The 18,185-nt window shown below is 44.3% G+C and overlaps 1 non-coding gene across 1 annotated transcript; it reads left to right on the forward strand.

Moving 5' to 3' along the window:
* Positions 1-11,860: 11,860 nt before the first annotated feature.
* On the forward strand, positions 11,861-11,933 carry TRNAR-CCU (transfer RNA arginine (anticodon CCU)). The gene has a single exon. It is a non-coding gene; the product is annotated as a tRNA-Arg (tRNA).
* The last annotated feature ends 6,252 nt before the right edge of the window (positions 11,934-18,185 follow it).

The raw sequence follows: 18,185 nt of genomic DNA on the forward strand, positions 1-18,185 counted from the left end.
ATTCCCTCTTCTGCACACTATGCTGTACATTTTTCTGTCTTTCACCTCTTCATTATGTTGAATGTTCCCGCCATGTTCACTGTCCTCATTCTGTGCAACATTCTGTATATGTCCTGTTCCGCATCATCTGAAACTGTATGCAATGCTTTACATTCCCTATTCTAGATCTCTACAACCTATATGTCATGCCCATGTTGTCTCCATTTTACACTGCCCTCATTCCAAACCCCATGCTGTACATTCCCTATCCTGCACCACCCCATTCTGCACACTATGCTGTCCATTTTGTTCCCTGAAGAAGGGCTGGGTGAATGCTTGCTGTCCACTCCATTTCCGGGTGCCCCTTGGCCTTATTATGTGCACTATCCTGTATGGGCTGGGTTTTATATTCCCATTTCTTCATCTCTGAATTCTGTATCCCATTCTGAACATTCCTCATCCTGCTCCACTTTATTCTGCACCCCATGGTGTACATTCCCTATCCTGCACCTACCCCATTCTGCACCCCATGCTGTACATTCCCTCTCCTGCACCACCCCATTCTGTACCCCATGCTGTACATTCTGTATCCCGCACCAATCCTATTCTGCACCCCATGCTGTACATTCCCTATCATGCACCAATCCCATTCTGCACCCCATGCTGTACATTCCCTATCATGTGCACCAACCCATTCTGTACCCCATGCTGTACATTCCCTCTCCTGCACCACCCCACTCTCCACCCCATGCTGTACATTTTTCCTATCCTTCATTTTCTTACTGTGCAATGCTGAATGTTTCCAGGGTGAATACTTGTTGTCCCCTCTTTTTCTGGGAGCCCCACTGCCACAATACTTGCACCGTTCTGTATGTGCCCTATACCACATCGCCTCATTCTGTACACCATGCTGTACTCATCCTGTTCCACGTCATCTTAAACTGTATGTCATGCTAGACTTTCCCTTTTCCACATCTCCTCATTCTGTACATTCCGTAACCTGCACTACCCCATTCTGCATAGTGTGCTGTACATTTTTTCCATCCATCCTTCCTCAATTTGTACACAATGTTTAATGTTCCCTACTACAGAGCAGGGTGCACGATTGCTGTCCCACTTTTCTGAGGGCCTCATTATGGGTTCCATCCTGTATGTGTCCTGATCCATCGTCATAAGGTATAAACCATGATAAACATTCCCTCTTCTACATCCTCTCATTCCGTACCCCATGCTGTACATTCCCTATTCTATGCCATTTCATTCTGTACCCATACTGTTCTTTCCTTATCTTGCACCACTTCATTCTGTACAATATGCTGGCATACATTCCCCATTCTATATCTCATCATTCTGTATGTCATATTGAATATTTCTTGTTTCCCTTCATTCTGTACCTAGTTCTGTACTTTCCCCAGTGCCACATTCTATACCCCATACTGTTCATTCCCAATTCTTCATCTCCTCATTCTGTATGCCATGCTGTATGTTCCCTATTCCATGTCCCCTTATTCTGTACCTATTGCTGTCATTTCTCAATTTCACACTGCCTGGTCCTGTACCCCATGCTGTACGTTCCCTTTCCTGCACCTCCTCATTCTGTACCCCATGCTATACATTCCCAATCCTGTACTACCCCAATATATACCCCATGCTGTACATTCCCAATCCTGTACTACCCCAATATATACCCCATGCTGTACATTCCCAATCCTGTACTACCCCAATATATACCCCATGCTGTACATTCTCTATCCTGTACCTGTACATTCCCTCTCCTACACCTCCTCATTCTGTACCCCATGCTGTACATCTGTGCCTTGAACATTCTCTATTCTGCACCCTCTCGTTCCCTATATTCGGTATATCACCACCTCATACTGTACTCTGCACTCTTTCCTTTTCTGACTCTTGCACTCCATACAGTTTGTTGTACTTTACATTCTACTTACCACAATGTTTATTGTCTTAGCAGTTGCTGGTTGCTATCATGGCCGGTAGTCCCAACTTTTTCAATCAAATTCTTCATTTAGGTAGAAATAGACAAAGCGCTCTCTATTTGTATTCTGCGCACAGAGAACCATATGTAATAGAAGAGTTTCATTTTTTCCATAATTCTTTATCCTGAAGTTTATGAGACTTGTGGCACAATAATTACGCAGTATTTTGTGGACTGCGATGGGTTAACACCATCGGTCGTCATGATTGACGTAGATTTACATTGCTGGGCAGTGCGATTGTCATGGACTAACCTCTGGGGACGTGAATCATTTTTTAAACACAATGGGTAAGTACGTGTTTGTTTTTTGGGCTTTTTCTATGGTGTGTCAAGGGAATGGGGCAGGGGGCAGATATCTGGATAGTCAGGTTTCACAATAAGCCCCTCAAATAAAAAAAAAACACTTGAATACAACTTTTTTTGGGAAATTTTTTTGTAAAGAAGAGACCCTGTCCCTAAACACTGGAACCCCCCATGTCAAGGGAAGGCATGCAGCCATGGTGCAGGAAATGCAAGGTGCATGCTCCCCATTGTTCCCTGATCGTTGAAGCTGCATGCCATGATAAGGTCTGGTTTTATTACAAAGAGGGGCCCCGCATCATTTTTTTTTCTTTTTTAAAAGCTGCTGACTCTTTAAAAATAAAGCATAGTGTCACAGATCAGCAACATCTGGGACTTGTAGTCCACTGACATGCGCAGCATAATTGCGGATTATACCTTGCTTTAGACTGCTCCGTCCAGATCTTGGAGACATAGGGGTCACCCGACTTCACCTGCAGGTTATATAGACGGCAACCTGGGCGCCACCTGCGGCAAAGCCCATCACCCCTTGCGTGGTGCTTTGGTGGATATCAGGCCGTTCCTTAGACCGTGCGTCCCAGCTCACACCTCAGGGTCCACTCTCCTGAGTATTCGTGGCATCGGCCATGACACATAACTTAGAATCCTCTTCACCATTCAATATATACCATTTATATTTTTTAGTTAGTTATATTTATTCATTTATTCCCAGCTTCTGTAACCCTGCCAATATGTTTCATTGGCTTTTGCATTGCAATATGGGTAGGTAATAGTCATGGTGGTTCTGGTATAATTTTGCCGGTTCCAATACACCTTCAATCTGCAGAAATTATTCTAAAACCAAGGTAGGCTCATCAACCCCCATCCCTAACCTTAATGCCCCCCCTAAAATAGAATTACTGCATACGACCGTATTGCCTTGTGGTGAGCGGTTCTGAAAAGTAAAGTGAATCTGTAACAATATGGGCTGTTCCCAACCGGTCTTTAGCTGCAGTGTCCTGTGCCAAGCTCAATCACCATCCTATCACCATCACGTGAATGGGAATGGATGGGAACCATTTTTTGCATGCAAGTTGTTTTTGGCCTCATGTTTAAAGACTTGCATCACAGCCGCATACAAATCTGGTTACTGGTGGTGCAGTGTGCTGCAACCTAGTGCATTCTAAACGGCTGCTGTGACTGGGAGCCATCAACCACGCAGTTCATAAAGATCAGCCATGGAGTTTATTTCGGATAACCTGACCGGCTTTTCCGCAGGAATTCTTCTTCCAAAATATTGTTGCAATTGCAAACTTAGTTTTGCATGGTTTTAATGAAGGAAAAAGGTTGCAGATGCCCCTGCGGCCATCACACAAAGGGCACACAGTCAGATTTATCCCATAAAAAGTTCCTTTCTTAATTTCAATTCTTCATTTGTTACATTGGCACCATTTTTCCTTGCAAAGATCTGGATCAGTCTTTCACAACCAGGGTGCTGGGGGACTGCAATTTTCTTCCAAAGGTTGCAAGGGGTTCCTTGAATTGTGGCTGATTGACCTCATATTCCGTGATGCTTCTATAATTCTGGGACCAAAGCCATGGTGAAGGGCCATCTGCATGACAATAATCTTTAAAGTTCTCTATAAGGGTGTAATTCTAGGCACTACTCTACAGAGGCATTCCTTCCATTGGCCACCAATGTAAGAACCTTTATACCCATGGACCCCCAATATATTGGCTTAGCATAATTTAAGAGGTTTCTTAGAGGTAAAAAGGTTGAGAAAGTCTGATCTAGATCAGCAGTCGCCAACCAGTGGTCTGCAAGAAAATGGTGGTCCGCGGCTCTAGCTGGTGTGTACCCCCAGCAGACCATGTTTCCCGTACAGATTGTAGGCTCAGGGCCGTGGGGGGGTTGTAGCATTATGATGAGATGAGAAGTTTTTTCCCCTTTGAGTGACACACGGCTCCCCGTGCATGCGCGGTGTGGAGTCCATACATTTAGTGCTCCGTAGGTCTGAAAAGGTTGGCGACCATTGGTCTATATCAACCAATACCTAAAATTCACCATAAACACAAATAGTGGCAAACCCATACCAACTGTAATACCATCCAATCAGCAGAATGGAGGCGTGCTGTTGACCAAGCAATATTGCATCACCACAGCAGGGAAATGTGAGATCGCCGCCCTGGTGTTGTCTAACAAAAGTCACAAACCTGGCTGTACAGAGCCACCCATCTAATCAGCTCCCCTGGCTGTATTATAAATGAATATTTATCTGTTTCCCTATACAAAGCTATTCACTACTTCCAGACTAAGGTGACCTTTTAGGGTTCTTTCTGTCTCGCTCCGGCATTTATTTTGTTCGGCGGTTAGGCACTGCAAGCTTTTGAACATCACAACACATTGATGATATATGACAGAGATACACAGCTGATGAACTCAGTGAAAGAACTGATATGAATCTGTTTCATCTGGGACTAGTATGTTATGTGCAGCTTTAGCCTGGAGCTATCGGTGAACTTTAACCTCAGCAAAAGGTTTAAAATAACATTCAGGATGGAAAATGTTTCTGTATGACGAGAAAAGTTCATGTTGGTGATACACTGCGCACTTGAGGAAGATTTATGATTATTCTGTGTGCAGTATAACGACATGTTGCACTGTGGTGCTGTAGGTGGGCATTGTAGTGCCAAATCAATGGTGAGCGCCAAAGTGCCCGCGTTATAGCACCACGCAATGCACGGCTACACATTTGCCCTCTACAAGGCTACACTTCATCAGTAAAGCTGGGTGATCCAGCAAACCTGGAATGGCTTTTTTTCAAAGTCGTTTGCTATTTGCTAGCAAATATTTTGAATCCTGAACCAGATTCATTCCAGGTTTGCTGGATCACCCAGCTTCAACGATGAAAGTGTATCTTGAAAAACTTCAATAAATCAGACCCATTGTGGGTTGTACTGCCTTGCAAATTGTGCCACAGCTTTGTAATAAAATGAATGGACCTCAGATCCAACACACCTATGGACCTGTACGGTTGGTGATGTGAAGGGTAGATAGGTAGCAATGACTTGTCCTTGGTTGCAATGCAGTGTCCCTTTCAGGACGCTTTCAATTTGCTGGATCACTCAGGTTCTCCCATGACAGTCTATCTTCTCCAGTCTTGGAGAGCTTTAATAAATCCGGCCATTGTGTGCCATAGAAGCCTACTATAGTTTCCATATAATATCTTTTGTTGCAGGTCAGTTCTGCTGACCTCCTTCAGCCTCTTTTATCCGTTTCCTGTCTACATGCGCTCACTCCTGCAGCAGCTGCATACCTTTGCTCTGGACTAGCATGCTGGTGGACTACACTTGTGCATTGTGTCAGGGTAGCTTGTACTCACCTCCATAAGCCCAGGTCACGGGGTGACAACACAGGGGCACAAACAGGAAACATGGTCAGAGTGTTGTCACCTTATAACAGGAAGTGCCCGAATGATCACCAGCCATTTTTTGCTAAAAGCTGCAGTTTTGTAAAAAAATAAGTTTTTGAAATTACATGATCATCATCTCATCATATTTTAAGCTTCTACCGATAAAAAAATGAGTTATGAGCATTGGTCCGGTCTATACGCTCATTATGCCGGTGCGATCCGATCAGCGATCAATGCTTCCCTGATCAAGAATCAATATCATTGTCGATATCGGACAGATTTCATAAAAAATCAAAAACTGTCGCTCCATAAAGAATAAAACTATGCAGCGATTGGTCCCCAGATGACCAATATAAAATGCCAATTCCTGATCAATATTCGATTGATTGGTCAGTGGACATGGATGGAGAACGGCTCCGGTTATTCATGGATTTTGCAGCTTTCATATAATTTTTATTGTAGTGTTATGGAAATATTGTTACATTGTAATGAAAACCATTAAAAAGAAAGCGTTCCATTGTGATCGCTGCGTTCCATCGTTGTAAGACGCTTCCTCATATAGACCTCGGCACTGTGTCAGTGGCATCGCCCCCCCTTGGCATCCACCAAATAAAGGGCGCCGATACCAAACATCTAATCAGCGTTGTCTGTTGTAGAAGCGTCGTCGTCCCACGCAGGATGAATGTGGCAGACAGACAATACACAGATGACAGAGCAAGGACAGGTGAATCAAGCAGCGGCCCGCGAGAAGCAGCTCGTAGACACGAGGGCGCATTTTTCCTTCCGCAATTAAGGCTGGCGGAATCGTCCTCTTTGTCAGCGTCTGTCAAGGCGTAAAAACATAAAACCTCATTTATTTGTCGTATAAAACACAATAGGTTTTAATTTATGCCTCGTTCAGCCGCCGCTTACGGAATTACGCATAATGTGAATCCCGAGCCTCGGAAACCCAGCGGAGACAGGGGAACACCGCTTGACGGAGGAACTGGAAATACCCCCGACAAGACTTCTTAAAGGCATAGTCTACCTAGTATTATTACACAGCATTCATATAGCACCATCATATTACGCAGCGCTGTACAAAGTCCATAGTTATGTCACTAGCTGTCCCTCAAAGGAGCTTACAATCTAATGTCTCTATCCCAGTTTAAGGTTTTTGAGGGGGTGGCCAATTAACTTAAGCACATGATGTCGGAGACTGGAGGAAACCCATGCAAACACATGGAAAACTTGAAAACTCCATGCAGATAATGTCCTGGCCGGGATTCAAACCTGGGACCCAGCGCTGCAAAGTCCGGAGCACTTACCTCTGCCCACCTAAAAGTAATGTTAGAGGAGTCTGATGGGATGGGTTAGAGATCCTAGAGTTCTGCTGCTGGAACAGGTGTGCAGAACTAGGTACTCAGGGTAGGGATGGTAATTGCCCCAGGTACAGCAGGTGTGCACACCGGGAAACTCCACACATGGATGGTAATAGTTCACTTGCTTTACTTAATCACAAGAAAGGGATTTTTCTTGCGTGTGATTGGATAGATGAAGTCAGCAGAGCTTCATTTCATTTGCTAAGCTTGACCTATACTTTGATATATCCCTTGCAAGGAAATCATTTACTCCGCTATGGGAAAAGCCGATTCGTTCCTGGCTGAAATTTGGCCAATTTATTAGGTATACTTTACTAACACCAGATTGGACACCAGACTTCTGCTGTCATTCTTCATGGCATTGATCCATAAGGTGCTGGAAATATTCAGGGATTTTGCTCCATATTGACATGATTTTATCCCGCAGTTGTTGCAGATTTGTTGGCTGCACATCCATGATGGGAATCTGCTGTTCCGTCACAGGTGCTCTGTGGGATGGGGATCCGGTGACTTTGGGGATCATTTGAGTCCGGTGACTACATTGTCATGTTCAGGAAACCGGTGGGAGAGGTTTTGAGCTTTGTGACACCGCCTGCTGGAAATAGATGGGGACACTTCGGTCATATAGGGGTAGATAAGGTCAGCATAATACTAACGGAGGCTGTAGGATTTAACCCCCTAGCGTTCTAATACTGTATTTCCATGCAAAAAGCATTACTTTTTTTGCATGAAAATTTATTTTACATAAAATTTAGGCTTATAATTCTTAGGCATAATTTACTGAAATATGTCCAATATTTAATAAATTTAATAATGAACTTTAAATAAAAAAAAATCTGTTAAAAAATAAAAAAATAGTGAAACATATAATATAACTGTACAGAAGCATGTATAATATATATAATAATTACATATATATTATATGAAGATTTCATTGGATTGGGCTCAATACAGCTATTTTGTATTGAATTCAATACAGAATTTTTTGAATTTCACGCCGCGCCTTCCGCCCGCACTAACGTCACCGGGAAACCCAGGAGGTTGTCTCTGCATTGCGTGGCTGGAGATCGGAGGAGGGGGACGCGTGCCCAGAACCTGGGGGGACCAGCAGGACGACGGGGGGCGACAACGGAACAAGGTAAGAGTTTTTTTTAAAAGTTTTAAGCAACCCGAATGTGACTAAGGATTACTGCATTTTGCAGGTAAAATCCACCCCGAGTCACACTCGGGAATACCGCTAGGGGGGTTAAACCATACTCGGTACTAAGGGGTATAAAGTGTGCCAAGAAAATACCCCTCAAACCATTTCACCACCACCAGCCTGAACCATTGAGACAAGGCAAGGGATCCAGGCTTTCATGTTGCTGATGCCAAATTCTGACCCCACCATCCGAATATTGCAGCAGAAGTTGAGGCCCAACGGACCAGGCAACATTTTTCCAATTTTGGTGAGAACTGTAACCTCAGAAGCCTGTTCTTAACTGACAAGAGTGACCCCCGGTGTGGTATCCTGCTGCTGTAGTCCATCTCCTTCAAGGTTGGACATATTGCTCATTAAGAGCTGCAGACCTCAGGTGTAACAAATGTTTCTATTACCTTTCTATCAGCTCCAACCAGCCTGCCCATTCTTCTCTGACCTCTGCCATTAGCAAGGTATTTTCTTTGCCCCTCAATGGGTATTTTCCCTTTTTCAGATCATTCTTTATAAATCCTAAAGATGGCTGTGTGGAAAATCTCAGCAGATCAGCAGCTTCTGAATCCCTCAGACCAGCCATGCCACGTTCAAAGTTGAACTTCAGCGGGTCATCATGCCAGCTTACCTAAATGCATTGAGTTGCTGCCACGTGATTGGCCGATTAGATATTTGCAATAGCAAGCAGTTGAACTCCCCATCTCTTATGTGCACTGCAGAAGAATCTGATTGGCTGCTGCAGTTGCCCCCCTCCCGGTCTCTACAGGCTGCCAATTTCCAGCTTCATTCAAGTGCTTATAGCAGCTTATTTATAATAACTACATAACTGCTAGAACTGTTTTGTATTTGCCCAGAATTTGCTTTCATTGCTTTTCGCTTTGTGTACTCTGTTGCTTATTATTAAACATTAGTAGAAGTTGCTGATGTTTTTTGTAACAACAGGTCAGACTTTGTTTTCATTCTCTTGCTGCACAAACATTGAGGAATTTAGCTGCTATTATAAGCAGAAGAGCTATTTATTTGTGAGCTGTTTTATGCTGGCACCTCTGTGTTTGGAGCGCTTTTGTAGTCACGCGGAAACATTCATCTAAAATGTTGTCACTTAAAGAGACCCTGTTGCCAGACATTTCACAAAACAACAGAATAAATGTATTGAAAGTGATGTCGGTGACCCAAGCAGATTCAGAGCTGTCGCTCAAGTGTTGTATTCATTGGGCCTGATTTATTAAAGCTCTCAGAGGCTGGAGAGGATACACTTCATCAGTGAAACTGGGTGATCCAGCAAACCTGAAATGGATCTGGTCCAAGATTTAAAACATTTGCTAGCAAATAACTTTGAAGAAGTCCATTCCAGGTTTGCTGGATCGCCCAGCTTTACTGATGAAAGTGTATTCTCTCCAGCCTTGGAGAGCTTTAAGTAATCAGGGCCATTGTCTCTCCCGCTGGCAGCTCTGTTAAAGGTAAGTAAGAAGTATGTAAGAAGGTGAGGAGTGGAGAAGCTGGGCCAGCATTGACAGTTTTTAGACATTCCAGGGGAGGGAAAGTTATGGCATGCATAAAGTAATCTCTAAATTCTTTAAAATGCCTAAGTTGCATTCATGTTGGTGTGTATTGAGGTAATGCAGCCTATGCATTTGCCTGTTGCAGCAAAAAGTGTGCAAGCTGTACTTTTAACACCACATCACACAGCAACAAGTGGGAGTTTGCTATGCTGCAATGCATTGGCAAGGTACACTTGGAAGGTCATTAGGTATGTATGGCAATATAGTGCACAGATGCATGTGATGTGCATTGTCATGCAATGCATTCCATTATTCTGTATGCATTATTGAAATGATACATTGTAATGATAGTGGGAACAAGCCCTGGTGATGAGCTGTGGTGTAAAATCAAATTATTATTATTAATAATAATTATTATTATTATTAATAATAAAATAAATAAACAATAAAAGGACTCATAGAGGATGCAGTCCTCCCTTATACAAACAATTGAAGTAAAACAAGAAGGACCCTAAAGGGAAAATATTTGTTTGTTTTTTGTCTCTTTTGAATATTTACAGGATTATCTAAATGATTTATTTATTTATTTTACAAAGTGTCACTAAACACAAGAAAGAGAAGGTAATGTATTGTAGTTTATCAATGATGTGAGGGCTTTTTTTTAGGCTTTTTTTACCTTTGTTATCTGGATGGATGATGATTATATGGGTAATGGAATAATGGGGGATGATATGATTTGTGATGGGGTGATAGGATGGTGAAGCTGGGTGATGGGTAACAGGATGATGGGTAATGGAAAGTTGGGTGATGGAATGACAGATTATGGGACGATGGGTGATGATATGATGGGTAATGGGGTAATGGGATGTGATGAGTAATTGGGAAAAAGGGGAAGGGAGGATGGGTTATGGTGAAGTTGGGTGATGGAAATGGGATAATGGGAAATGGAAAGATGGGTGATGGGATGATGGGTAACGGAAAAGTAATTGATGGGTAATGGAAAGTTGGGTGATGGGATGATGGGTAATGGGAAGATGGGTGATAGGATGACAGATTATGGGACGATGGGTGATGATATGATGGGTAATGGGGTAATGGGATGTGATGAGTAATTGGGAAAAAGGGGAAGGGATGATGGGTTTTGGTGAAGTTGGGTGATGGAAATGGGATGATGGGAAATGGAAAGATGGGTGATGAGATGATGGGTAACCGAAAGGTAATTGATGGGATGATGGGTAATGGAAAGTTGGGTGATGGGATGATGGGTAATGGGAAGATGGGTGATGGGATGATGGGTAACCGAAAGGTAAGTGATGGGATGATGGGTAATGGAAAGTTGGGTGATGGGATGATGGGTAATGGGATGAGGGGTGATGGGGTTGTAGTTAATGGGATTATGATTGATAAAATGATGAGTGATGGGATACAAAATGATAAAATAATAGTTAATGAAATAACAGGAAATAAAATGATGACTGATGAGTGATGTCGTGATGAATGATAAAATCAGAGGTGATGGAATGAAAGATGATAAAATGATAAATGATACATAATAGACAACTGAATGATGGGATGATAGCATAATGGAGTGATGGGTGATATAATGATGAGTAATGAGATAAGTAATACCATGATAGGTAATAATAAAAACCAGGTAAAAGAAAGATAGAAGATGGAATAACGAGTGATGGGGTGAAGGATGATAGAATTATAATAGGTGATAGGATCATGGATAATGGGATGAAGGATGATGAAATGATGAATGATAGGATCAGAGACTATTGAATTATATGATCATAGGATGATGGTTGATGAAATGATATTACAATGGGTTACAGTATGTGAGTGATGGGATGAATGATGATGGGACGACAGATGATGAAACAGAAAATGCAGGGTAACAGATAATGGTAGCCTAACTGCTTGCCTACAGTGGGTAAATATACTTTATCTAGCCATAATATTTGTCTGTGTCTCTGTAAGATTATCCATCACTTCCTGTTCTGACAGAAGTGAGAGTTGGATCTCACCAATAGGAACATAAACTGCAATAAAACCTGACAGAGGTTCCAATCCTTTCCAGCTCCTTCCAACCCTAAAATAACAATGTTTCCCTCAGATTGAGCTTTAAATGCAGAGCCCCAGTGGCCTAATGGATAAGGCACTGGCCTCCTAAGCCAGGGGTTGTGGGTTCGAGTCCCATCTGGGGTGGTTCAGTTCTTGTGCGGTGTATCCCCAGTGGCCTAATGCATAAGGCACTAGTTTACTAAGCCAGGGATTGTGGGTTCATAGCCCTATCTGGGATGGTTGAATTCTTTAAATGCAGATAAAGCAATCACAGAGGCAGTGTGGCTGAGCTGTTGCCTGAAAATGCTTGTTTCCTGGCTTTTATGCTAGTCCTACAGCTTCAAGGCTTGCAGAAAAGAAAATTCAGGAAAAGTGACCTAATTTGCATCGTTGCTTTGGGTCCTGAAGCCAAAGGATTAATATGACAGCCAAGGGACTAGCAGACAGAACATTTTTAGGGAGCGCAAGGGAGGGAGAAGCAGACTGGCTGATTTGGGGAGCACAGACAGTCCTTCTTTCAGAGCACACAGTCCTGTAACATTGGTAAATGAAGGAGCAAGGGGTCAGGCTTAACATTTCATTCCTCCTCCTCTCCCTCTCTTTCTCTCTTCTCTTTCTTCATCCGGGGAACAAGGGTCCATTCAGAGGCGGCGAGCATCTCATCCAGAGCCACTGAAAGGCAAAGGCAGAACACAGGCCCGCGGGCACAGACGCGGGAAGAAAGGGGCCTTGTTCCTCCAGCCCAGCTCACAGCCCTGCTCTTTATTGCAGGCCTAATGCGGATGGGGATGGAGATGAGTATGGGAGGGAGGAATGTATCGGGACATTGTGGAGGACCCCGCCACCTGGCCCTGCTCCGCTGGACGCCTCACGCACACGCACACACAGGACTACTGTGTGCCGAGATGGCGGCGGAAAGATCGATAACAAAGGCATGGCCGCCAACCATGTAAAATAACATCCAGGGACACTTCGCCTCTGAGCTAATGCTGCTAATCTCTTCAAGGACATTATAGGCCCACTTATGGGTCACGGTGGGCATTTTTACATTTTAAACGTTCATACCAAACAAGAACAGTGCTGAGTTCCCGGGGTAGTACATCCACTGTGCCAATTATTAAGGGGTTCCAATATCCCTGTGCTGGGTCTGCACATCCGCTGTGCCCATTTTAAGGCGCTCCCCATATTCCTGTCTTGAGTTCCTGGGTCTATACACCTTCTGTGCCCATTCTGAGGGGCTCCCCCAATCCCCGTGCTGAATTTCCTGGTCTGCACATCCACTGTGCCAATTACAAAAGGCTCCCCCTATCCCCGTTCCTGGGGCTTCACACCCCTTGTGCCCAATAAAAGGGGCTTCCACATACTTGTGCTGAGTTTCTGGGTCTGTACACCCACTGTGCCCATTATAAGAGGGCCCCTCTGTCCCTGAGCTGAGTTCCTGGGTCTGCACACATGCTGTGCCCATTATGAGGGGCTCCCAATATCCCTGTGCTGAGTTCCTGGATCTGTACATCTTCGGTGCCCGTTTTAAAAAGCTCCAACTATGTCTGTGCTGAGTTCTTGGGTCTGCACATACGCGGTGCCCATTATAAGGGGCTTCTAATATCCCTGTACTGGGTTACTGAATCTGTACTTCTTCTGTGCCCCATAAAGAGCTCCAACCACCCTTGTTCTGAGTTCCTGGGTCTGCACATCTGCTGTGCCCATTATGAGGGCTCTTCCTATCCCTTTGCTGAGTTCCTGGGTCTGCACATCCGCTGTGCCCATTTTAAGAGGCTCCCCATATTCCTGTGCTGAGTTGCTGGGTCTATACACCTTCTGTGCCCATTATCAGGGGCTCCCCCGATCCCCATGCTGAATTTCCTGGTCTGCACATCCACTGTGCCAATTACAAAGGGCTCCCCCTATCCTTGTTCCTGGGGCTTCCCACCCCTTGTGCCCAATATGAGGGGCTTCCACATCCTTGTGCTGAGTTTCTGGGTCTGTACACCCACTGTGCCCATTAGAAGAGGGCCCCTCTGTCCCTGTGCTGGGTTCCTGGGTCTGCATACATGCTGTGCCCATTATGAGGGGCTCCCAATATCCCTGTGAGTTCCTGGATCTGTACATCTTCCGTGTTCGTTTAACGGGGCTCCAACCACTCTTGTTCTGAGTTCCTGGGTTTGTACATCTACTGTGCCCATTTTAAGAAGCTCCTACTATCTGTGTGCTGAGTTTCTGGGTCTGCACGCTGTGCCCATTATGAGGGGCTTCCAATATCCCTGTGCTGAGTTCCTGGGTCTGTATATCTACTGTGCCCAATATGAGGGCTCTTCCTATCCCTGTGCTGAATTCCTGGGTCTGTACATTTGCCCATCATAAGAGGGGCCCCTCTGTCCCTGTGCTGGGTCTTTGGGTCTTCACACATGCTGTGCCCATTATGAGGGGCTCCCAATATTTCTGTGCTGAGTTTTTGGGTCTGTACACCTTCTGTGCCCGTTTAAAGGGGCTCCCACCACCCTTGTTCTGAGTTTCTGGCTCTGCACATCAGCTGTGCCCATTATAGGAGCTTCTCCTATCCCTGTGCTGAGTTCCTGGGCATGCTCACCTGTTGTGCCCAATATCACTTCTGAGTAAACCGAACCTTTATTATGGCATAGTGGACGACTTACCCGCTCTTGTTATTTTATTCCTGGCACAGCCGTATTGCTTGCTGGTCTGACTCTGGAATACTTTGAACACCAGATGCCAAGCCTTGTCCATGTGCCCCATATGGATTCCCAATTCCAATGATGTCCCCATCTGCCTCTCACACAAAGATAAACATGGAAACTTGCTCAGTACAGGATCATGGAACCAGAGAATGGAGTACTGTCCCTGGAAATCAGAGAAAACATGATAGTGATAGTGAATCAGAGGAAAGCAGAAGAATTTGTTTCTTGACCCCAAGTCATTTTTAGCACGGGGTCTCAATAGATGCCCCAAATATCCTGAAAAATCTCCCCTCAACTTAGTGCATTTGACCAGGGTGAATGATGCACTTCATTCATTCATGTGATTTCATTCACTTTGACCACAGCTAGGGGAATCTTTCATTCAAGGATGGGAGCTTGGAATGTGAACATCACAGAGTCACAGTAGTTGAGGCTGATTGGCATCACTGGCTGCCATGTTTGATACTGCAGCACCCATTTACCCCATACTCATCCCCCTGGGTGAGGGGAGGATATCTGAAAGCCCCTCTAAAAAACAAATAAAACAAAAAAAGACATCCCTTTAGGGGATAGGAAGTGGAAAGAGACCCTGTCCCTCAGCACTGGGCTCCACCAATTAAAATGAAGGTGTAGGATCTGGTATGGTACAAGATAGAGAGGCAGCTTTAAGGCTTTACAGCTTTAAAGCACCCCAAGCATGTTGATGAGGAGATTTTGTGTATTTTTAATAAATACTTTTGCATTGGCAGTGCCAGGCTCTGTGCCCTTTGACAATAGCTTGCCCATCCCTATACATAATTCTCCATCATTGGGACAGCACCATGTGACATCTGGTACAATAAAAGTATCATCATCATTCTTCTGATGGCTTTAAGGAAACCATTTGGATTTTCCTGTATTACCACCAATGGGTGTCAAATGCCCAGAATTACCCCAGAATTTAACAACACTTCCTCCTGGGGCAATTTCCAACCTGTTTAAGTGCCTTGCCATAGAAATAAAATGGGCAGATTGGCCAGAATTTGGCCTTCTGGTCCACCACTAACCACTGAATGAAAACGAATTATTGTCCTGAATTCATCATGTGCATCTATCATTATCTTTTTATTTCAATAAATGAATTCCTGATGTAACAATATTTGGTAACAGTATTTCAGTAAAACTCCGCCTTTTATTGTTAAAGAGCCGTCCTTGACCTCCAGTCAGATGACTTTGCTTATGCAGAGATGAGGTCACCTCCTGAGGAAGCTGATTGTCCTGCGAAACGTGTCGGGGGATTTTTAGATATTTGTACACTGTAACTCTTCTGGATTTAATGAAGAAAAGGCTGAGGAGGGGGGGGGGAGGGCAGATTTAATGAAGGGAAGTACAGAGGGGAGATTTTTTGAAGGAAAGGTTGGGGGCAGCTTTAATGAGGGGACAGCTGAAGGGCATTTTTAAGTAAGGGAAGGCTGGAGGAGGGAAATAAATGAAGGGAAGTCTGTAGGGCAGATTTATTAAAGGTAAGGCTTGGTATGGGGGGTTAATGAAGGAGAGGTTGGAGGGTAGATTTATTGAATGGAAGTACAGGGGGGAGATTTAATGAAGGAACGGATGGGGGAGGAAATGAAAAGAAGGGAAGACTGGAGGGCAAATTAGAATGAATTCAATGAAGAGAAGGCTGAGGGGTGGATTTAAGGAAGAGAAGGTTAATGGGGGGGGGGGGGGGTAAATGATGGGAAGGTTGGGGCAGATTTATTAAATAGAAGGCTGAAGGGCAGATTTGAGTAAGGGAAGTGGGGGAAGGAATTGAACGAAGGGAAGGCTGGAGGGCAGATTTGGGTAAGGAAGCGAAGGGGAAGGAACTAAATAAAGGGAAGGCTGGGGGGCAGATGTAAGGTGGTGAATGTTGATTGGGGGGGGGGGTCAATAAATAAAGACAAGATTGGGGGAGATTTTATGAATGGAAGACTGTAAGGCAGATTTATTGAAGGGAAGTCGGAAGGGCAGATTTGGGTCAGGGAAGGCTGGGGGAGAGAACTAAATAATAGGAAGGCTGGGGGCAGATTTACTGAAGACAAGGCTGAGGGGTAGATTTAAGGTAGAGAAGGTTAATGGGGGGGTTAAATGAAGGGAAGGTTGGGGGAGATTTAAAGAATGGAAGGCTAAAGGGCAGACTTAAGTAAGGGAAAGGAGGGGGGCAATTAAACGAAGGGAAGGCTGGAGGGCAGATTTGGGTAAGAGAACACTGGGGAGAGAATTAAATAAATAGGCTGGGGGAGAGAACTAAATAATAGGAAGGCTGGGTGGCAGATTTACTGAAGGTAAGGCTGAGGGGTAGATTTAAGATAGAGAAGGGTAATGGGGGGGGGGGGGGGTAAATGAAGGAGGGTTGGGGGAGGTTTAATGAAGGAAGGCTGTAGGGCAGATTTATTGAAGGGGAGGCTAAAGGGCAGATTTATAGCCGGATCATTTTGAAGGGGCGGCCAATGCTGCACACAGCACATTGAACTTGACCTGGAGTTGGTTTCCTACAGCTCAGCATAAATGTTACAATCTGACCATACAATCTATGAACAATCAATTTCGATTTATTGAAATCATATAATACGAGGAGCTCCCTAATCTGTGCAATCAGTTTGTAGCCAATAGGCATTGTGTCCTCAGCACATACAAAGCTCCTTTATCTATAATACACAGGCAATGAGCACAGCAATGGATCTAGAAGTGCTGACATGCTGTAAATGCCTTTGACAGGCCTATATCCAGCTAATATGAGCACAGGCCGCCCCCTACTGGTGAGGATGTGGAATTACCAACATTGACAAGAGGTTAGGCTGAGCAGAAGGGATACCAGTGGGTTAAAGGGAACCTGTCACAAGGTTCACTATATCTGACCAATTTTTTAGACACTCTGCAGGACTATCATCTTCATTTGAAGATTGAGGTAGATTTATTTTACAGCCAAAGAGAATGTAACCAAAGCAAACTTTCAATCAGCTAAATGGATTTATACGATGTGTGCAGTCTTACAGGGTCATTTCTTTAAAAACAGCCACACCCTGGGTAGAAAAGCCTGCCAGTATGCTGCATAGAAGAACCCCTGCTTTCTGAGTGGAAGCAATGGTCTCTCTGCAGAGGTCCAACCAGAGCTCACCAATCAGCAGGGGGACCGTGAGCTTTGCTCACTGAAGAGTTATGTTTCTGATTCAATAGGAGGCATATCGGATCTCTGCAGAGAGATCACTGCTTCCACACAGAGAACAAAGGTTCTACTCTGTAGGCTTTTTGACCTGGACTGGAGCTGCTTGGGAAAGGAATTACTTTTTATTATTAATAAAATAACAATAAGGGTAACATTGGGGTAAGGTGTCTGTTCCCTAATAGCTTCTTCATAACTGGCTACCACCACCCTGTCAAAAATGAACACATTCTTACATGGCTTTGATGAGTGGTCCTCGGGGGAGGTACTTATCAGCCTCCATTCATTCTCCATGGACTGCCATTGGCCAGAAACTGCTTAAATCATCTTGCAGGCAGCTGTAATTATCTGGATTATTGGATTGGCGTAGTACGGCGCTGGGTATGGACAGGTCATGTGACTGTCATAGAATCATGTGACAATGACACTTCTTTCCAGCGACTTGTGTGTTAAAATTCCTCCACTTTGCTACACTTCCCAGTACATGGAATACCTGCTCCCCCCGCAATCACAGTTTGGTTT

The sequence above is a fragment of the Pyxicephalus adspersus genome, chromosome 3, assembly GCF_032062135.1.
Source record: "Pyxicephalus adspersus chromosome 3, UCB_Pads_2.0, whole genome shotgun sequence".
In the NCBI taxonomy this organism is placed as follows: domain Eukaryota; kingdom Metazoa; phylum Chordata; class Amphibia; order Anura; family Pyxicephalidae; genus Pyxicephalus; species Pyxicephalus adspersus.